Raw genomic sequence first — 24,226 nt, 5'->3', positions numbered from 1 at the left:
AGAAAATGAAGTAGGAAAATATTATAATTATTATCTCGCCTCCTTACATACATATCGGTACTTTTTTGATTCGAACATATCTTTTTAAGAACTATAAATAATTAAATTGTTGGATTTTCGATTTTCAACTGACTCCAAACTCTCATCGAAACTTTAACAGTTTTTTTGTTTTGGGAGTTTGGATTTAAAATTTGACAAAAACCAATGGAGAATTTTTTTTTCTGTTATCGAGTTTTAAGCATTTAAAGTTGCAACAACGGAAAAGTAGTGTTTAACAATAAAACGAAGTAAAAGACGCTGCATGAACAATTTTATTGCGTTTTACATTTATAATGCATACAACAAGAACTTTTAACAGCTCTTTTTTTTTGTCTTCAGTCATTTGACTGGTTTGATGCAGTTGTCCAAGATTCCCTATCTAGTGCTAGTCGTTTCATTTCAGTATACCCACTACATCCTACATCCCTAACAATTTGTTTTACATATTCCAAACGTTGCCTGCCTACACAATTTTTTCCTTCTACCTGTCCTTCCAATATTAAAGCGACTATTCCAGGATGCCTTAGTATGTGGCCTATAAGTCTGCCTCTTCTTTTAACTATATTTTTCCAAATGCTTCTTTCTTCATCTATTTGCCGCAATACCTCTTCATTTGTCGCTTTATCCACCCGTCTGATTTTTAACATTCTCCTATAGCATCGCATTTCAAAAGCTTGTTTTGAAATCTTTTCTTCTCAGGTACTCCCATCGTCCGAGTTTCACTTCCATATAAAGCGACGCTCCAAATATATACCTTCAAAATGTTTTTCTGACGTTTAAATTAATTTTTGATGTAAACAAATTATATTTCTGACTGAAGGCTCGTTTCGCCTGTGCTTCCTAAATAACAAAATTCTTCTACCTCCATAATCTTTTCTCCTCCTATTTTCACATTCAGCGGTCCATCTTCGTTATTTCTACTACATTTTATTACTTTCGTTTTGTTCTAGTTTATTTTCACGCGGTAGTTTTTGCGTAGGACTTCATCCATGTCGTTCATTGTTTCTTCTAAATCCTTTTTACTTTCGGCTAAAATTACTATATCATCAGCAAATCGCAGCATCTTTATCTTTTCACCTTGTACTGTTACTCCGAATCTAAACAGCTCTATAATATTAATAATAATAAACAATACTAATAATAATTAAAAACACAACAACAAATTTAACGCTCAATCAACTGATAACTACTTATTTGAAATATTACAATATTTATTTTAAAATTTAATTAAATGTTTTTGATCGTAAATTATTAATAAAATATATTTTGAAAGCATATCGTTCTACAATAAATGTTCAAAACGCTTCCCATCTACAGCTCGGCAGTGTGCTAACCTCAAGTAATATCTGTTTTTAACTTGTATCATGTCTGGTGGTAAACCAGTATTGGTAAATAATGTATCAATTATTTCTCTTTACAATTCATCAACGTCTAGAGATTTTATTTGGTAAAAATTATGTTTCAGTTGCTCCCAAAATAGTAATCCAAAGGATACAGGTCTGGGAATCTGGCAAGCCATTCTACGGCTCCTCTACGACGTATCCGGCGATTTGGAAATTATTCGTTTAAAATTTGTCGTAGCCTTTTATAATAATGAGGTCTTGGTGAAACCGTACATTGTTATTTAATTCTTGTCCAACATTTTCCTGGATATTTGGTAAAATCCTATCGATTAACAAATCGCAGTAAGCATTTCCTGTTAGATTGTCATCTAAAATCATCGGTCCTGCTACACAATGACCGATGATTCTTGTCCAAACGTTCCGAGGATTCTGTGTACGAGCTTCCGACATCTATTTGGGCTCTTTATCGCTAAAATATCGACAGTTTTAGTCGCTTCATCAATAAATATTAGAAAAATTTGGATCTACCTTTAATTATTTCCTTGTACAAAGTAAAGGAAGTATTTTGATCGCGAAAAATTTCGGTTTTCATATTTCAACGGAAATATCCATTTTGACCATCCCTGAATCCATTTTGACTGGTTTCGGCGTGATGTCTGTACGTATGTATCTCGCATAACTGAAAAACGATTAGCCGTAGGATGTTGGAATTTTGGATTTAGCACTGTTGTAACATCTAGTTGTGCGCCTCCCTTTTTGATAGCAATCGAAATTAAAATTAAAATTTTAATTAGTGAAATAATTGGATCTTAAAGAGAAGTCACATCGGTTCGAATCAGACTTCATCTCCTTTTGTTTTTTAACTTTTTTTTTATTTATATTTTTAACTTTTTTTTTTTTTTAATTTAGATATCTTTATTTAATTATTAACCCGTGATTGTAAAAAAAAATTACAATAAATAATAATTCATTGATAATAAAAAAAAAAATTATTAGTGAAATAAAATTAGAAGTAAAATAAAATAAAAATAATAAATTTGGTGAAAAATCTATTATTTAATATTAATTAAAAATTATAATTCAGAATCGTATAATTTGTGCATTTTCTCAGCAAATTCTTATAAAAATGATATATTTATTTTTAAAAAAATCATTTTATTTAATCGTTAAAAAAAAGAATATATTTTTGAATTGTATTAAATTTAAAGTGATTATTGAAATTTGTTTTCCTGTGCGTAATGTGCACAACATTTTCTAGTGAGTCGTATAATAAAAAGTTAATAATAATTAAAGTATTCCGTTTATTGAACTCCATACTGGTTACAAATATTAATTTTGACCTTACGGTGTAGTATAATTGGTTTTTAATTCATTATTTGGTAAACGATTTATTTAAAGAGCAATAAAGGGACTTTTACTCTATCTTAATATTTCAACTAAATTTTTTGAATTAATAATTATTTAAATATTTTATGCTAATTAAAACTAATATTTCAGCGATGGTGTAACCGTCCACTTTTATTAAAAATTGGAGGATCGCATCTCAGTTTGAAATGAAATAAGTTTAAAGGAAGTGCAGCAAAAACGTGTATATGTAATTTAATAGGCGTACACGGAAGTCATGTGGTGTCCACATCAGATTTTTTTGGCATTATATCACAATACCCAACTCGGCGGTTAAAATCGTCTTGCTAAAGTTGTTGCACCTGATGCAGCCTGGGGTAAAATATATTTAATATAAGGGTAAAATTTATTTGTTTTGAGAATTTTTTGAACTGAAAAATTAACGGGTCGTATCTGACAACAGGTTTCCGAATCGAAGAACGAGTGTCTTCAACAAAGGTTTACAATGCATCTAATTACTTTGCATCAGTTGCGACAGCCGTTTAATTTGTTGTTAATTATTACTTGTTATTTTTACTATGATCAATATTATAGTGCTGTTTAAAAGTTCGTTGTTGTGTGCATGGAGAATGTAAAGTGCAATAAAATTGTTCGTGCAGCGCGTTTTACGTCGTTCATTGTTAACACGATTTTACCATCGTAGCAACTTTGAATGCTTATAACACGATAACGAAGGCATTAACAAAAAAAAAAATCAGTGTGGACACCACATGACTTCCTTGTACGCCTATTAAATTACATACACTTTTTTTGCTGGACTTCATTTTAAACTTGTTTCATTTGAAAGTGAGATACGATTCTCCAATTCTTTAATAAAGTGGACAGTTACATAATTGTATTGTGGTGTCGATAGAATATAAATCGATAAGTATATTAAAATAATGTTGCCGTTCTAAGACATTACCTTTAAATACAGGTATACTAATCGGCTGTTAATTTTGTTTAATCGGTACAATAGAACTAACTTCTTGATTAGATTTTTTTTGGCTGTTATCTAAAAAATGTTGTAATTTGGATTCTGTAGTACACAAATCTTCGACTTTTTTTAAAAAAAGTGGAGGAACCCCATTTACGGGCGGCTAAGCAGTGTCAGGCTCGCTAACAGGTTCCGCAAGTTATAACCAAGGGCGTACGTATACCTGCGCACTACCGGGTAAACCTCCACCTCTGGCTCTTCCCCCTTCCTGGGAGTGCTTATAAAAACATTTCATCAAAAGGGGGAACCGTCCACTCACACAGTCATAACAATCCAACAGTGTTGGACACGCTACTAACATCCACAACACCCGCGCGTTACACACCCGCACAGCGTCAAGACAGAAATCTTAAATAGTCACACCGCTTACCAGTAGCCACCATCAGACGCACGAGCAGAGTGTCTTCGGCGTCATCGCACACAGGCAACCCCCACACATAAGGGGGACCCCCTAGGCACTCGGCCGAGGACCTGTCCGCCACCGCGCCCGACGACGCCATTCTCCTCTGCGGGACTGCTCATATAATTGGACCGTCCTCACGAATCTTTCCGCAGTCTTCCACTGCGCCTCACCTTGTAATAGGACTCGTAGGGCGAAACATGCGCTCACGTCTCAGGTTGCCGAGCATCTCTCTACGCTCTATGGCGAATCGCGTACACAAAAAGAAAACACGTTGGGGGGTCTCTTCCACCTCGCACTCCGGACAATTTTCAGATTGATCGACCCCGAATGTATACAAATAAGACCTGAATCCCCCCACGACTCGCCAGGAATTGCGTTAAATCGGCGTGCCATGGGTTCTCCGGCACCACGCCCTGATGTCCCCAATAAGGCGGTAGGTCCACCTACCCTTCGTGACCCGATCCCACCGCTCCTGTCATGTTTGTGCGATCTCTTCTTCTAGTTCTTCAGCAGAAAGCTTCCTTTCCTCTAATGGAAGTGTTGTGAGCTACCTAGTTCTTACTATGCCGCATTATCATAAAGTCTACAGGCGGGAATCCAGCAATCACCTCAACCGCCTCTCTGGTCACCGTCCTATAGGCGGCCGCTACTCCTCCTATGGATGGATTAAAAATGACTCCTGTGGCAAATCTAACAACGCCCGCCCCCAACTCGGCGCCATATAGCAGGGCTGAATAGACCAAAGCAATTGCCTCCTATGTTGGGAGGGCCCTCTTGTATTCGGGAGTAGGCTAGCAATAAGCCTCCTCGTTTTCTCCGCCTTCTCACAAATCCAGAGTACGTGAGTACTAAATCTTAGTCTGGAGTCAACCCAGATTCCCAATTATTTTATAGCCACCTGAGACACAATGTCTCTGCTATCAAGGATTGGATATAAATCTTCTTCGACTTGTGTAGATATTTCAATTCAAGTTGTGATTGAATGATGTCATATTTGCTTTGCAATTCAAGAAGATTCCTTTTTTTAATTCGTAAGTTGGCAGTATCATGTGTAGGATCATAATTGTGAATAGGATAGGTCAATATTTGTATAGGATCATAATTGTGAGAATTTCCCAATCCCAGTTATATTCTATCCTTTACTTATTGGTCTTTGTTTAAATAATTGCTTTATTCATAACTATAATAGTAATAACAATGTGAATTATTAATAATATAAATGAAATGTGAAACAGATTAAATGATATTACGATAAATGATGTTGTAGATCACAGGTTGAAGAAGGTATGTCCATCTTAAATGAAGAAACATTAAATCAGGATAAAAGTGAGAGTAACATTTTTCTACCCTTAAATTTAATCATGAGTTAACGCAAAGGTTTCAATAGCTGTTCAAAGAAACTCTTAAATGTGGTAATTTTTGCTAAATTTCTTACTAAGTAGTTTTCATGATTATGTAGTTTACGTACTGGTATTGACTTATATTAAAAGATCTTAGTGTTATATTTTTAGGTCGTCTGCTCAGGTTTTCAACCGTTGCAATTCCATCTTTGAGAATAATATAGTTTTTTGCTTTTAGATTAAGATACCGTATCGATAAGAAACTAACCTCATGATTGTTCCAGTAATTGATTGTTGAGCAATTGAAACTGAAAAACCAACTTTTGGGCAAAAAATGTAATACATCATCAAAATCTTTAATAAGTAAATAAAGAAATCTGGGAACATTTTTAAATAAAAAATTACATTATTTTTCTGAGTTACAATGGGTTACAAAAACAATATATATTTTCCTGCTTTAATGAGTATAATTTTATCCTGGCATTTGGGAAAAATCAAGGGTTTGTTCAGAAGAACTCAAAAAAAGCTACAACTAACAGACTGAAGAAGTATTGGGAAGCAATCAAGAAAAAAATAAAAATAAAAAGAAAGACAAACCAGAATTGATAAAATGGTCCACTGTGACCTCAAATCCTAAAAAAGAGAGAATGTGTTATAGATGAAGCTTATTTGGACTGGGAAGGAAGACAAAAACCTGATGTACTGCTCTGGACCTGATTGCAAGAAAGTTTAAATTCAGTTTATTTAATTTTAATTTAACTATATTTAAATAGTCGTTAAAATTCTTAATTTTTTCTTTAGCCTTCATTATTTTCTTCAGAGTACAAATATTTTGTTATGCCAATTATACCAAGACACGGAGTGCTAAATATTTTTCGGCACTTGTGCACTTTAGGCGGTACCATAGTAGAAAAAATGTTTTGTCTAAAAATGATAGATTCTAGACCTACTTTACATCCTGATTATGAATACGTTATTCTTTTCATCAGCAGATATTTTTTTATATCGAGTGATATAATTTAACAATAACCCAAACGTTTGTGCTTATAATTATAGATATAAATTAACCAAACTTAATATCTAGGCTTGCAAACCTAGACTTATTAACAGTAATGTTTTGATTATTTAAATGAATAAACTAAGCCTGCTGGACTAGTCTAATGATTATCTCATCATTGCAAATTGGCTGATTTCAAAGTTGAGAGTTCTAATGTTCAAATCCTAGTAAAGGTAGTTAGTTGCTTTTATACGGATTTGAATACTAGATCGTGGATATCATGATCTAGGTGTTTGTTCTTCTTTCTTCTTCGGTGGTTGGTTTTCAATTAAATATATTTCTCATTTGGTGGTTATATTCATAACAAAGTATCTCCATAAGAGAAGAAATGTCATTACAAAACACTAAGCCATTTTCTTCAGAAAAATAATGTTTTAATCCGGAATGACAATTACGATAAATAGATATCCTTGTATTCTTTTAAAGAAGATTCCATCCTTTTAGCTGGGAAGCAAGCATTTCAGACTGTTTTTTGGATAATTTTAAATCTCTTAAAATCTCAAGATTTTCTTGAGTTGAAAATGAGGCTCACATGAACTGCTTTGTTCAAAAGTTGTATCACCAGAATCTATTCTTTTTCTTCCTTGCTTCCATCAGACTCTGAGCTCTCTTAATTTAATCTCACATATTCTGGAGGCTTTGGTGTTGGCAATTCTTTGCAGTGTGGCACTGGTCTCATTGCAGATTGCAAGTTAGGGTACACCACTGTACGTTTTGATTTTGATGAATCCCTTTAATGTTTGTTAAGCAGAAATAATGGTCAGAAGAGTGATTATTGGGTTGGGAGTGATCAAAGGGATAGCAAATGCCATGTGGCATGTTTTGCCTTTGGAACTTGAGTGTCACTGTACCACATACATAACAAAAATTGTAAGAATGATTTAAATAAACTCTAGGCATTTTTACCTAACGAGTAATTAAAAGAAATATAGTTGTAAATATGTAATACACAATAATTCAGACACACATAAAGTATTCACAATGAGATGTTTACTGGTTCACTACTATCTCACAACTGGCATCGTTCTAATGAATGTGTGCTACAATAGTTCACATTTGTACATGTCTATACATGTCAACCTGCACAACTGTAGCAATGCTACCCTTTGAGTTAGCTTTCAGTTAGCTCATCTGGTTCCATCATAGTTACAATGTTCTAGGGTAGCCTTTACTTGACAATGGGCAAATAGACGAAATCACGTTTTAAAATATTTAATAAAATTAAAATAAAAAGAAATTTCAAATACATATTTGAAAACAGGATAAAAATCTGCATTAAGTTACACTTAATGGTACTCGTGAGACAAGTGACATGTTGACCAGTGTTATTTTCTTCTGCAGATAAGCATTTGGGTCTACTGTTTCTGTTTTATCATTTTATCTAAATTTTTCTCATCAAAACTTTTATTTTGGTTAAATGAAATTTTATTCAATAATATCTTTGGTATGTAATTATTTTATTGCCTGTCTACTTTGTCTTTTGACATCATACTTTCATCTAATGCTTGTTTAATGTCTTAAGTGCAGGTGCAAGAAGAAGTGTCTTGACTTGAATTGATATTTCAATTAGCAATTGAGATTTCAGTTTAATAAAAAGAAAAATTGTGGGGGTGTTGAAAGATACATTTTGATTAAGAAGTACAAATACTGAAATTCTTTGTGCATATCCTACAGAGTACATAACACTCATATATATAAAAAGTAACACAGTACCTGCCTGTTGAAGAAGTGAAAAACTTTTCAGAGATGAATTGGAAATACTTGATATCAATGATTGACAATTAATTACAGTATATGTTCTGTTACTTTGATAAAAACTTTAATTGATTTAATGATAATCTTTAGCTTGTTTAATGAAATGTGTAATGTTTTCTTATTGTAAAATATTTAATTTTTAAAATAAATATTTAGCACTGTTTTATTTTAAAAAAATGTTTTCAAGTGTAATTACTCATAAACAGAATAGAAATAAGGTAAATAAGGTTGATACAGAATTCTGTGAATTTGAGAAACAACATAAGTTGAGGAAAATGGGAAGCCATTCTTCCTTTACTAAAAAATAAATTTTTATTCTTTTTAATTTGGTAGAGATTAACTAGATTATAAGGTCTAAAATAATTGTGCAATCTTAGCATTTAGTGCAAATACTAAAAACGTATTTTAGTGTAAATTTTTCAGTATTTATTAGCCTTATTTGTCGAACAGTTAGATCAAGTTTATGATTTTCTGAAAAATAATAATTGCCGACTTATGTGGTTTCTCAAATCATATACCTGCGATACTTGCGATTAATCTCAGTAAAATTAAAGGGTGAATTAACTAACTTTAGATAGTATAAGTAATTTAAAATTCTGCCATAAGGAATAAAAAAACAGTATGAGATAGTCAAGATGCAAAGAATGTAAATGTATTGACAGCTGATTTACATGAAAATGTTTACCAATACTTTTTTTGTTAGGGGAGAGTCTACCCTTGATAAAGTAAAAAAAAAACTTTTGAATTTTTTTTTACTTATTTTATGAAATGTGCTCTTTGAAATGTTTAATTATTTTTCTTCTCTGTTGATCACAACAATTTAAATAAAATAAAATATAAGCCTGTTTACACGGCAATATTTTGTATTTTCTCTATGTAGAATACAAAATAATAGAAGCTTTTATCTCAACACAGTTTAAAGAAAAAACGTTTTTGGGTAGAATCCCTCCTTTGCTAACAAACATCGAAAAGTTTCTAATGCAGGAAATTATATAGATGTTTTAATTTTACAATTTATTGTTTCCAATAAATTCCTGAGATGAATATTTAAAAACCAATTTCTGGATTTTGCGAAATTCAACATCTAAGGGTGTGAAATGTGAATATCGATTTGCTTTTTTTTTTAAAACAAACCTGACATACTTTAATTTTGATAAGTCAATTAATTGTTTTAATGTTTTAGCTTTTACTTTTCCATCAGCTACAGCTTCAGAACAGAAAGTACTGTAATCGGTTCAATTTGGGCATATGCAGTTTTCACCCAATCTTTACGGTTGATACCTAAGGAATCCAAAAATTCCAAAAACCGGTGAAAATTTTTCGGATGTTCATACGTATGTGTAACTGTTCAGTGTCTTTTCTCTAAATCACCTTATATATCCAGAACTATTGGACTGATTTTCACCAGACTTGGTCAGATTACTTTTATGGCAATAAAACTTTGATGGCAATGATGCCATCAAATTTCCAATTTAAAAGATCAAAGAGGTCAGGCTGTACAGTTAGTTCACCCTCTGTATCTCAAGATATCCTCTAATTTATTTTTGTAAGTCCCATTTAACAATTAAAAAATATTTGCCAAAAAGAATTTCTGCAAAATCACCCCCACCCAAAAACTTTCCTAAATAAACTAGTAGCCAGACTGTGGCGTGAGCTCACAAACTCTATAAATCGTTCATCTCACCCTCTGAAGCAATACCTAATTGTGATGCCGGAGGTTAAAAAAAAAATAAAAATAAACTAGTAAGTGGGTACAGTGTGTCATTAGTACCCACTCTCATCACAAAGAGTGCTAGTGTAGCATTGAATTATAGCTGCAGTAGTCTTCTTTCTTTCTTTATCTGTTTTAGCCTTTGGCACCAGCTGTGTTGTAACGTCACAGGTGACTGTGTAAAAATGTATTTAAAGTGGCCTCTAGTACCGCCACACTCGCACGATTGGAGTGAGCATGTACATGCGCTTTAGTTAAAAATCGTTGAATTAAACAAACAAAAAATATTATATTTAAACAAAATGATAAATGTTTTAAATTAAGTCGTATGTGTAAGCTGTGCATCAGAAGAAAGTTGCGTGGCGGGATAGTCCTACAATGTGTTGTCAGCATTTTTAGTTTTACACTGTGACATATTTAAAACAAAAAAAAATAGTACAATTTTTGAAATAAATTTTATTCTCTTTAAATAATAGTTTAATTAATAAGCCCACCAGGCTGGTATAAAACTCTTCGCAAATCAATTGTTTAACAGCAAATTTTCAAAGTCAAAGGTTCTCAGGTTCAAATCTTAGTATATATTAGTTACTTTTATATATGGATTTGAATACTAGACCAGTAGATACCAGTGTAATTTGGTGGTTGGGGGTTCAATTAACCACATGTCTCAGGAATGGTCGGCCTGAGTCTGTACAAGACTAAACCTAATTTGTCTAATGTTAAGGAAACATGCTTAATTGGTCTCTTAAAGGAAAAGGTGACTTTTTTAACAATGAATGAGAAAGTAACTACATTTTGAAAGAAAATCGTATGTGGAGGGAGATTTTAGAAAAGGAATCTTTAAAAATGTTTCCATCATTGTGTGATTTTGCATCTGAAAATGAAGTAAATGTGGAACAAATTAAGTCTTTGTTTTAAAAAATTTGGAGATTGAATTCTGTAACCTATTTACAGATCTGCCTAGAATTAAAACAGTTTCAGTGGTCATGAACCCTTTGGCTAAAAATGCAAAAATAGATCTTTCTATTGCAGCTTAAAAATAATTAATTGACATCAGAGAAAGAACAAGGTTACAGTTAAAATTTAAAGGAAAATCTCTTCATAATTAGTGGATGTTATTGAAAACTGAATATACAGATTTAGTAAGCACAGCAATGAATACGATCTTACCATTTGGTTTTACATACCTGTGTGAAGTAGTGTTTTCTGTTTAAATACACTATTAAAACTAAATACATTAAAACTATTAAAACCAAATACAGAAATAAATTAGAGTTAGAACCAGATCTTCAAATTGATTAACAGAGGGCATCAAACCAGATTTGTCTGATATTACTAAACAAATGCTATCAAACTGCTCACATTAAATTTTAATTTAAAATCTAAATTTGTAATTTAATTTAAATGTATTTACATTTAAAAAGAAATTTAAATAAATAAATTGATTTTTACCCCCCACACACGTACGCACGCGCGCGCTCACACAAATATTACCTGGGTTACAATTATTTTTGTCATAGGGGTATGCGATAAAAAATGTTTAGAGATCGTTGCTTTAGAGCTAATGTATACATGAATATATGAAGTAACGCTAATCAGTCAAAAAATGGGGTATGCATTTTTTCTGCATTCCTTGACCTAGGGACTCCCAAAAAGAAGTGGAGGGTAATGTCATGTTAGCTTGTTCGATGCTTAATAACTTATGACTGGATTAATTAATTTGTTGAAATTTGGCACAGAGACTCTTGTATATGTGGGAATTTGTTGATAAAATTTTGGGGTCAATATCTCCAGAGGGGTCAATTTTCTCAAAATATTACAAACATAACCCCACTTTATACTAGTTTAGTACATCGTCATCTAACCGTTTAAAAAAGTTTTACTTCCAAATTCTCCCCTTCCCCAAAATTCGATAAAGCTATATCTTTACTTATTGTATATTTCTTAACAGAATTTTTTGTCTTTCTGACCAAAGTAGTAGTAGTACAGGTGACAAAAAAATCTTTGGGGGCAATATGGAATAAGCAGAAAAAAAATATCGATTTTTTAAACTTTTTCATTTATCATAATATTTCCACTACTTACAAATAAATAATAATCTATGCCAAAAACAACTTTGTTGTCAGCTTTTTTTAAAACTGATTAATTTTCTGAGCAAAATTTCATACTTTTCAATCAATTGCTGTGTTAGTTTCTCTTAGTAAAACCAGATAGCGGAAGCGTATACCAACATCAATTATTTTTAGGAACAATTATGTATCATGATTACCAACAAGTTTTGTATACCTAACTAAGTATATTTGTAAACAAATGTGATTTTATCAGTTTATTATTTGTTTATGACGTATAAAATAATTAATTATTTCGAGAAATGTATTTTTACGAACAAAAACATTTATGAATTTAATATTATTTGTTATGTTGGTTATAACTAGACAGTCAGCCATGTTTACGTTTTACTATAACTGTAAAATGTCGTGAATTAAAAACGAGTTTTTAAATGTGTGTATAGTGGTTGTGTTGTGAATGTTGTAATTTAAGTGTTGGTTTAAAAATGAAGTTTATATTAGTGTTTGATAGGGTTGATTTTTTATTTATAATTATTATATAAAGTTATATTAATGAAAGATGTCAATATAAGAACCAGGTTCACAACATACTGAGGTAAGAGAAGTACGATTTCAAAAGATAGCGATAGCCTAGTTTCACTTATGTTTTTTTTTTTACTTTCTTTTTATATTTTTTAAATAATTTATTATTTATCATATTTAATTATTATTTTTTATTAATTCATTAACAATTGACATATATTTCAAATAATATATTGTCGAACGGGTGTGATGTTAATTCGAAAATATGTTTGATTTGATTTATGTAAGGTTAATTAGTCTCAATTGACACCAATATTCTAATGACATTTTTAATGCTATTCTACGTATTCCTCACTCGCGATACTTAATTAAGTTCGTTTTATTAACGTTAATATATTATTGACCTGTATAAAAATGTTTATTATGTTGAATTTTTTTGTAAAGTTATAAAAATATAGTTTATGTTTACATAATTAAAAATGAAAACGATGTTTTATATGTTAACCTGTATAAATAGATTGTTGCACATATTTTTTCTAAGATATATATTTTTAATTTATTACAAACATAATAAAGATATTGAAAAAAAAATAATAAAAATATTTTCATTATAAAAAATTACTAATAAAATGTATGTCTTGCCAGATTTTTATTGAAGTAATATTATCATTATTGATATGACATTCCATATTTTTTATGTATATAGGCTGTAAAGTCCTTATCTCATTCAGTTAACATGACATTCTGGAATGCCATATTTTTTTTCAATATGATCAAGATATCATATTGAATGATGTCTTCATCACTTCTTAATGTTACATAAGTGTATCCGTGTAGAAAGAAAATTATTTGTAATCTAATTATCCAGGTAATAAATTCTTGGAATTATCTAATGGTTTGGTGGGATTTGTTTGACGTATTAATTGTTAATTAATATTTTTAAAGAGTTAAGGTTTACAGCTTTTAAAACTGTTTTCTTGTCAAAGATTTATCATAATATGTTTTAAAATTGTATTGAAACAAATTAAACAATTTTTGTTAAAATTATATTTAAATGATTTTTTAATTCTAATAATTATGAAATATATTATGTACATATTTTGATTGTAGTAAATATCTTTAAGCTCTAAAATACATTTAAATATAATTTAAACTAACTGTATAAATTGCCTTTATATATCAATTTTGTTGCCATTGGGATTTATTATCAACATTAAATGCAAGTTATTTATGTATTTAATATGTAAAATTGTATTATAAATATTACAAAGAATCTCCTCATGTATTGCTGCATACATTTCATTTCATTTTATGTAACACAATGTACTATTAAATATTTGATTGTTTTCTATTTATGGCATATATTAACCACATTTTAAGCAGAGCTATCCTGTTGGATTTAATGGTAAGAAGTATTAATGTTTTTATATTAATTTTTCAAAATGTTAAGGAGTATTGTTATGGATTCATTATTGTAACAATTCAGTAAATAAATTTAAATACTTTAAAAATAAGCTGCTCAAAAGGTTTTATCATATTTATCAGACATAATTTCCAATTAGTGATTGTAAGATCTCTATTAATTATTCCCTGTGATTAATATCTTTAATTGCATTTATGGTGACTTATTGGCAACCAATTTTATTGTACAAAAGGAATGTTTTAAAATTAAGAATGTTGTTAAGAGAAATAGCTTTGATATTAACACCTTAGCCTAGTAAAGGCAGTTACTTTTATACAAATTTGCATACTAGATCTTAGATACTGGTGTTCTTTGGAGATTGGGTTTCAATTAACCATACCTCTCATGAATGGTCGACCAGAGACTACAAGACTACACTTCATTTACTTTCATACGTATCATCCTCACTCATCCTCTGAAGTAATACCTTACGATGGTTCCAGAGGCTAAACAGAAAAAAAGAGATTTTTGTCTTTTCCTTCATCTGGTAGTTTTTGATTTGAATCTCTGTCAGGTTGGGCATTTTTCACGTTATAAAAGTTGATCTCTCATTAACAGCTGTAGTTGGAGTAATATGTCTAGTTATTTAGATAAATGACTGAATAAATAAGTGATATGTTATTACTATTATCTTTGTTTGAAGATACCGCTGAAATTATTAGAAAAAAAATTTGTTGTAAACTAAAATAAACCTGATGGGAGAAAATGTTTCTACTACTAATCATTGGGTTTACTTTCAACAAATTTTTCATTGTTATTCTGGACTGAATGGTCAAAATCAAAACCAATTGAATGCATTGCTGTGCACCTAGGCCGATGGCTGGCTTACCGCGCTATTAACTGTCCTGAACATCTCTGACAATGTACTATATACTGTGTAAGTACAAGGAGCTATACAATGACTATTTAACTGTTCCACCCGTCTTATCAGTCTATCTATCTCTCTCACATACAATGTGCACAGCTATATGCTGCCCGCTATAATATGTATTTAGATCAGTAGTTCTATATGTTTTTTGACTTGAAGAGGTGTTTTTAGAATCAGTTTCTACAGCACAGCCTGTTAGACCTACCCTGTCTCTTACAAATGAGTAATGGCGTTATGTTACAGTTATGTAACATAACGGAGTTATATGTAATATTCTCCCAACTACCACCAATACACATGATAATGTCAAAACTTCCAGAATGTAATCTATAAGTTTTCTTATTTTCAATTTCATTCAATTTTTATTTATTTTATTTTCTGGGAGCAGCCTTGGAGCTCCTGGGAAATTCATATGAAATCCTTAGGGCATGCAGAGCATGGATTGGGAACCAATGGTTTAGTTTGATTTTAAAAATTAAAAATTTTCATTTATCTTTTGTTAATATTTAAGAATGTACAATTTGGTACTTACGTATTAACGCCACTGGAGCTACAGCTGCTGTTTAGGTTATGTTGACTTCGTGTACTGACAAATCGTATGTATATCAAAATAACCTAACTAAATATAACCTACGCTCACTTCGCTCGCTAACCTCTTATAATTAACATTAAATATGCATAATATATACAACTTATTAATAATGTAACCTTAATGTTATAGCACCGAAATCCAATTAATGTTAATCCACCGAAATTCGATTGACTACTTTGTTTTTAAATAAAGCTGTAGCTGCGGTGGCGTTAATACGTAAGAGGTTAGCAAGCGAAGCGAGCGTTGGTTATATTTAGTTAGGTTATTTTGATATACGTATGATTTGTCTGTACACGAAGGCAACATAACCTACGTATGATTTGTCAGTACACGAAGTCAACATAACCTAAACAGCAGGTGTAGCTGCGGTGGCATTACATAAGTACCTACAGTTTTTTACCCCCCCCCCCCCAAAAATAGTTACTTATTCTTAAAAGAAAAAATAGTACAGTATGGGTTTATATACAAGCCTCACAAGGAGGCTTACAAGAAAGGGATTTGTATACTTGTGTTGCCAATTTTAACAAATTACCAAACTATTTAAAAAAATTTCATATTAATTTATTTAAAATAAAATTAAAAAAATTTATTTTGTAGATAAAGTTTTAAATAATGCTAGTAAAAAGATATTTAAAAAACTACTGAATCTTCATCTGCTGAACCCCTGAAAGATTCAGGGTTTTACAAACATTGTATATTGAGGTTTCATAATGAAGTTAAAAAATATAACCATCAGTGTAAATATCAACTATGAGATAGTTTAGATTTAGATTTAAACACTGTCTTTTATTTAATTTCTTCTTCCATGGCTAACCAGCTCCGATGGGGCCCAATATCTTTTTCGTTAGTGAAAATGGACTTATTTGTTGTAACAGAGCAGTGTTGTTTCTGTAAAAGAAATCTTTTAATTGTATTTTAAATAAATTGGTGGGAACATTTTTTTTAAAATGGTGTTAATTAAAAAATGGCAGTCAATTCTAATTAATATTTAAAGTAATACGAATAATTACCAGTGAACAGTGTAAACATTGAATAAATAGGTTTTAATGTTGACTCGTAAAATTTGTTTATAAATTTCATTAATACTTTGAAATATCGGGTTAAATGTGAAGGTCAGTGATTAAGGGTTAAATGTTATTAAAATTTACTTGTTTTCTAATATTGACAAATTTATTAATTTTTAAAATCTGTGTGGTATATTTAAAATAAAAAAAAATTGTCATTAAATAACAAATTATGCCTTAATTAGTTTATCGTTTATTTTTATTACGTTGATTAGTTTATTTATTTAGTTTTGAATGGCATTGTTGCTTTTCTTCATCTCTTATTAACTAGATCCATTTGGATGTTAATTTTCTCTAAACGATTTCCATTTATTGGCAGTCGTCCAGAAATAAAATAGTTTTTCTAATCAAATCTGTTAAAAAAAATTAAATAAATAAATAAAAAAACAATGTTTATTTTCATTTAATAATCATTTTTTGTACAATATAATACATCATTCAAACTTATCTAAGCTGATTATGCCATTTGTCTAAAAAAAATCTATAAAGAATGTAGAAAATATAATAGCTTTGCCACCGTTCTTCCTTTTGTTCATTTCGACCTATACTAAAACATAAACATTAAAAATAAAATAAAATAAAATAAATTAAAAAAATCATGGAATAAGTGATTGTTCAATTTTCAATTAAAATATGATGCAAGTTTTTAGGTTATGTCTGATAGATAATATAAGAAAAATAAAAGTACAAAAGATAGAATTAAAAAGAAGAATTAATTAGGTAATGATGACAGACACTCTAATCGGTTCCTTAAAGATTATTTAAGTATTTTGAAAATATTTACTTCTAAAGTGACTGACATTTGGAAACTGTAAAAAAAAGAAGAAAACTGTTAATGTCTCCTAAAACAAAACATTTTAAATTTAATAGAATTAGAATTTATGGCAATTTATTAATTATTATACACCTTTTTAATGCACATTCCTTCAAAAACATTTTGCTATCAGGGATGTTGTTTAACTCTATGAATCTCTGAATCTTAATGATTTGTGTTAGCCAAAATGAATTAAATAAATAAATCACCCCTAAATCTTAGGGAGTTCTATCTTTAAATTGAATAAAAGAGGTTCTCCTTTCATCCCTTATTTAAAATTTTTATGCCTGGGAAAAAATCTCCAAAATGAAATCCCTAGAATAATAACCACAAAAAAAGGAAATCCACATAACAAAGAAAAAAAAAATTAACCCATCTAGAGGTTTCACCTCTGGTATCATGGTCTACGAGTATAGAGATGCGTTACATATAGGTAATAATTAATTGTAGGAAAGTAAAAATGAGAGATTAGTTGCTTTCCTGATATAGTAGGGATGGGAGATGATAAATACCGAGTTTTCATATCATATTAATCCGTGAGAAAACACTGTTACAAGAAAGTTCAGATTGTAAAAGAGCATTAAGAAACCTATAGTTGCTGCCAAGTAACAATGAGCTTGAAATGGCGACGATTATTACCCAGTGTAAAAACATGTTCCTTGCCCTTAGTAAACCCCCTTGCCAAATAATTGTTCTATTTTTAACAAATGAATGCAACAATTTTGAAATGAAATACAGTCGGCTAATTCTGCGTACTGTACATTGTAAAATGTAATAACGAACGATACAATTATTATTAATTACACAGTAAATAGTGCGATAGATGGTTATTATTGTAACTTTAATTATTTACTGGGAAATGAATTAATCTATTAATGATTCTTGGCTTTAATATTCATTTACCTTTGATTTTTTTTAACCTTTTCACAGTATGGTTTCCAGTGTTTGTTGCTCATCGAATTCATTTTGTCTTCATGTAGTATCTGCGCTTCTGAGATCTTAAACATTGTGTTTTGGCTTGCTACGTGACGTTTTACCTCTGACCGTACCCTCTCAAATGGATTTAAATCAGGACTGTAAGGTGGAACCTGCAGAACTTGATACCCACAAATTTTCAAATCTGTATCATTTTCTGTTACTTTTGTTTAACTTAATCAGTTCATACAATTGTGGTTTAAGCATTTGAAACGTAAATGGAATATGATGTTTCTGTAGCCAATGTCTTGTTTCTTGCTTAATGATATTGGAAGTTTTTCAGAAAGGGTGTTATGGTATGGAGCATTGTCAATAATTACTACAGATTCAGCAGTAAGTTTAGGAACTAATTTTTCTTCAGCCGATGTTAAATAATTTTTAGTATTCATGCTATCATGGTAATCGCCGCTTTTTGATTCGGCTGTCCAAGTTAATATTGTGTTTGGAATAAAGTCTATTTTAGTACTGATGTGAATTATTATTCAGCATTCACCTTTATTTATCAGTAAATGAGTTGCCTTTGAATGAAATTATAAAATATTGGATTCATCTAAATATATGATTGCTTAGTTATATTTTCTAAAATCACTGATTCTCTGCAAATAAGAAATCCTTTTCTGTCTAATAACATGGTTTTTTAATTAAAATTTTCCTTTCATTTTTGTTTTGCGCCACTTAAAACCTAATTCTTTCAAAATTCTTAAACCAGTTTCACCGCCATTTTACAGAGTATGTTAATTGTTGGCAGCTCCCCTATCTTTAACCCACCGGGTTGGTCTAGTGGTGAACGCGTCTTCCCAAATCAGCTGATTTGGAAGTCGAGAGTTCCAGCGTTCAAGTCCTAGTAAAGCCAGCTATTTTTACACGTACTTGAATACTAGATCGTGGATACCGGTGTTCTTTGGTGGTTGGGTTTCAATTAACCACACATCTCAGGTATGGTCGAACTGAGAATGTACAAGACTACACTTCATTCACACTCATACATATCATCCTCATTCATCCTCTGAAGTATTATCTAAACGGTAGTTACCGGAAGCTAAACAGGAAAAAAGAAAGCTCCCCTATCTTTGAGCGAAATTCATTCACAGTTCAGCCAACCACACCGTTATAAAAATCATTTAATCCAGTAACCAGTTTAGAACATTTCTTTTTCAGGGTGATGAATGAACATTCTGGAACAAAGAAGTTCTATTTTTTCTTTTCTTAGGCTTTGAACTTTTTTCCCCTACTCCCCTGGCTCGGACGTACAATGAAGTAAAGCTCTGCCCAGGGGAGTGTCCTTCAAACTTAATCGAGCCTCCAGTTCGGCTCGCCGGTTAGATCTTTTGCGATCAACGTCTGCCTCAAATCGTCAGGGAGGGGTTAACCAGACCCAACTATGTCATTCCTGGTCCCACCCCCAAGAGCCGGAACTCGGTCTGTATATTTTCTTGCCTGCCTCTAACTACTAGGTAGGGGGAGACGGGCCCAATTATGTTGTTCCTGGGCCCCATCCAGGAGCCGGGAATCAATCTTGTGATTCCCCAGCGTACAGACCCCAGGAGTCCCTGGCCGATCATCGGAGCTGATATACTTCAGCATGCCGGCCCTCCCAGTCGGAGCTGTCTGCCCTGCCCTAAACTAAAATCCCCTCAACGTCCTTCATATCATCTTTTTCCATCAAAATTGTCTTTGCCAAACCATCGATGGCTGTTCAGTTTACCACAGAAGCCAGAATATAATATACTAGTTCTTCTGGTGTTAGGTCAGCGACTCCGCCCTGACTAGAGAGTTTTGCCATTTCTGGCAAGGTTTTGAACCTTTTTCTTTTCTTTCTTTTTCCTGTTTAGCCTCCGGTAACAACCATTTAGATAATACTTCAGAGGATGAATGAGGATGATATGTATGAGTATAAATGAAGTGTAGTCTTGTACATTATCAGTTCGACCGTTCCTGAGATGTGTGGTTAATTGAAACCCAACCGCCAAAGAACACCGGTATCCACGATCTAGTATTCAAATCCGTAAAAATGTTAATCTTGCCTTTGCTAGGATTTGAACCTTAGAACTCTCGGCTTCCAAATCAGCTGATTTGGGAAGACGCCTTCACCACTAGACCAACCCGGTGGGTATAAGGTTTTGAACCTGAGTCCTGGAAACACCACAGGCAGCTGGAGTTCTTTCTTCACACTTCTGTATAGCGATTAAATGCTTGTCATTTTTTAATTTTCCTGCAGACAAAGATTCTTTCTTCGTGAAATCATACGCGTTGTTTACAATTTCATGCGCCTGTCTTCAAAGTTTTTACCTTTTATAACGGACTTGAATTGAGCCGTAACTATTTACACGTGAACGAACTACTTTAAAAAGTTTCAACCGAAAACCACGATAAAAATGTTTTACAAAATATTGTATCGTACAATAATTGATTATGTAACAAAATAAATAACACCAAAAGAACCCTACCGAGAAGACAGAACCACCGAACTGAACGTTATTATACGTGGAAAAATCAAAAGAAAAACTAAAATAAAATAAAAATCATTGTTTTGTATTTGAAACATGATGTCACTTTCTTTTAACTGTAAACACGCAAAAATACATCGCTTCGTAAAGAACAGTTTCATCACGTTTATGCTATGTAAGAGATTACTAATCACGGTGTGTCAATGTTTCAGAGTACAATAGTATAGCAGTGACATGAGGGCTGATCATCCAAGCTCACCGTTATGTGACGGCTACTATGTAACTATTTTAAAAGATAAAACTGGAAAAGAGCGGAATTAAAATGTAAAGAAAGATTTAGATTAGCGGAATAATTTGCAAGTGTTTAGACAGAGTAATGTATTATTGCGGGATAACAAACAAGGCAGACAAGTGCAGTCGGCAAATCATAAAAGGAGCTTAATATAAAACAAAGGCCCTGAATAAGATGATAAGCTGTCCTAATCAGAAAGAGCCCCTTTCAGGATTGATCGGCCCTTTGCCTTTTCCTTTATTCTTTTTTTCCGTAGACGATGCCGTAGAAGTCAGGTTAGTCACCCTGTTGCTGTCCGTAACACCTGGTTGCTAGCAAGACAGCTTCTTTATCGGAAATTAGGAGAGGTTGTGTCAATGAATCAATAGAAAGATTTCCTTGTAGGTAGGTAGGAAAGATTTGATAAGATGTGAATAATAATTGATAAGATTTGAATTGTAAAATCGCCTCGAGTAATTAACACATCAACAACAAAAATATTCGGTTATCTTTTAAAAAAGTGATGTCATCATTAACAAATCCAGTTTCCACCTTAGGGGTTACTCACCTAAAATTAAATTTCCAGAAAATAGGGTTTTAAGAAACCCTATTTTTTTGGAAATACATTTTTTTTTTTTTAATAGTCTGACTTTTTAACAGAATGCCGAGTTGAGCTTTTAACAAAAACAGATAACATAAAGCAATTATTCAAAATATTTGTTTAGCGTTTAAATTTCTTTACTTTTCATTCGTTCATAAAACCCGACATTGATTCTTTTAAGAGCACGTTTTAAACATCCAGTGAAGTTAATGTTGGCACCGCACTTTTGATCTCAATCAGACTGGAAATTACCATCGAAACGGGTATATTTCATTGATTTTATTTTAGTTACGGTTAGTAAATTACTTTTTTTTGTGCTGTATTTTGAAAATTAAAATTTAAAGAAAAGCTGGCAAAGTATCGCATGATTTTCCAGGCTATTAATAATAAACATTAGAAGAGCTAGCCCCGAAAATTAAAAACCAAAATAGATATTTTTTAGAGGTGGTGAATAAATTTTAAGGAAGTGTTTTTCTAAAAATATTCATACGTATGTTAAGCTTAAGAAATTTTGCTTAATTAAGGTTTTCTCTAATTCTTATACAAACTTCAATAAAGGCTAAAAAAAGTTTTCAAAAAACTATACGTTTCAGGTTCAGGGTTTATAATTTAAAAAAATTGTTGATGTTTCTTTCTTAATGAAATATTACTCAAAAATATACAAATGATTAAAATATACCGATTTAGTAGACAACATCTCATTATAGATAAGAGTGAGTTGGAAAACCATATCAGTAATGTATTTTATCAGTTGATTTTTAAAAAATAAAATATGTAACCAGTAGTTGCATAATGTTCAACAAACTGTGTACTCATATTATTAATATATATATATATATATATATATATATATATATATATATATTTGTGTGTGTGTGTGTTACATAAAAAATCTGTAATTCATTATTAATACCATAACTTAGTATGTATGCAATAGTTGAAAGAACAAGAAGATATGTAAAAAGCCAAACTATTAATCTATAAATAACAGATGTCAAATATCAACTATTTTAAGTGGTTGCATATAAATTAATAAGTAATAACTGTGATTCTTTAAATCACTTCTTATGAAACTATGAAGTAACGCAATTATAAAATGCAGATCGCCGCAGTGCATTAGCTCGTTTTATCTTCTTTATACATTATACGTCTGCTAATGTAAATGAATGTTAAACAGACATCCTGACCGACCAAAAACAGGTTTTAATCATATATATAATATGTATTCTAAGATTGATCGTTCAGAAATAATGTAAAATAATTTTTGGATACGCCTTTCAACCTTTCCATTTACAATACAAAATCATCGTTTTATTTCCTGTTGTATTTTAGGCAGGATTAGAAGATCCAGCCTTATCCGGTAGGTGTGTTAGTCCTCGTGCTTCTTTACAACCACCGACCAGGAAAAGAATCCAGATTCAATCCGGAGGGAGCCCTTTTTTCATGTAACATCCAAGATATGGCATCCTTAGCGTGATTTAGTAGGTTTAGACTTAAATCTGTAGCTATGGTGATGAAGGATATGGAGTAAGTGGTTCCAGATTAGTTTAGAGGAATATCTTCAGCTATCTACTCTTCGGAGGAGGGGGGTGCCAGTAATCTCTTTTTATAAGATATTTTTGGGCCGTAGTCAAATTGTTTATCCATCATAATCTTCTAAACGTGTGTTATATAAAACCTAATTAAAATTTAGCGTAAATAAGCATTTTAAAAAAATTAGGGTTCAAATACAGAGATAGAAGAACAATTGCTAACATGTACAGGAACCAAACAGCAACAATAACAATTGAAGAACATAAGAAAGAAGCCCTAATAAGAAAGAGAGCCCGACAAGGATGTTCCCTATCTCCGTTACTTTTTAATCTTTACATGGAACTAGCAGTTAATGATGTTAAAGAACAATTTAGATTCGGAGTAACAGTACAAGGTGAAAAGATAAAGATACTACGATTTGCTGATGATATAGTGATTCTAGCAGAGAGTAAAAAGGATTTAGAAGAAACAATGAACGGCATAGATGAAGTCCTACGCAAGAACTATCGCGTGAAAATAAACAAGAACAAAACAAAAGTAATGAAATGTAGTAGAAATAACAAAGATGGACCGCTGAATGTGAAAATAGGAGGAGAAAAGATTACGGAGGTAGAAGAATTTTGTTATTTGGGAAGTAAAATTACTAAAGATGGACGAAGCAGGAACGATATAAAATGCCGAATAGCACAAGCTAAACGAGCCTTCAGTAAGAAATATAATTTGTTTACATCAAAAATTAATTTAAATCTCAGGAAAAGATTTTTGAAAGGATATGTTTGGAGTGTCGCTTTATATGGAATTGAAACTTGGACGATCGGAGTATCTGAGAAGAAAAGATTAGAAGCTTTTGAAATGCGGTGCTATAGGAGAATGTTAAAAATCAGATGGGTGGAAAAAGTGACAAACGAAGAGGTATTGCGGCAAATAGATGAAGAAAGAAGCGTTTGGAAAAATATAGTTAAAAGAAGAGACAGACTTAT

General features: G+C 31.5%; 1 protein-coding gene across 3 annotated transcripts in view; it reads left to right on the top strand.

The window, feature by feature from the left end:
* The first annotated feature begins 12,472 nt into the window (after nucleotides 1-12,472).
* Nucleotides 12,473-24,226, top strand: part of RhoGAP19D (Rho GTPase activating protein at 19D) — a 448,570-nt gene continuing 436,816 nt past the window's right edge. For all 3 annotated transcript variants that reach the window (XR_012758648.1, XM_075381037.1, XM_075381038.1), the window contains exon 1: nucleotides 12,473-12,692. The gene's annotated coding sequence lies outside the window, so the exon portion shown is untranslated. The remainder of the gene's footprint in view (nucleotides 12,693-24,226) is intronic.

The sequence above is a fragment of the Lycorma delicatula genome, chromosome 13 (assembly GCF_047948215.1).
Source record: "Lycorma delicatula isolate Av1 chromosome 13, ASM4794821v1, whole genome shotgun sequence".
NCBI lineage: Eukaryota > Metazoa > Arthropoda > Insecta > Hemiptera > Fulgoridae > Lycorma > Lycorma delicatula.
The sequence above is the reverse complement of the archived record's forward strand: the minus strand, read 5'-3'. Positions and strand labels throughout refer to the sequence as shown.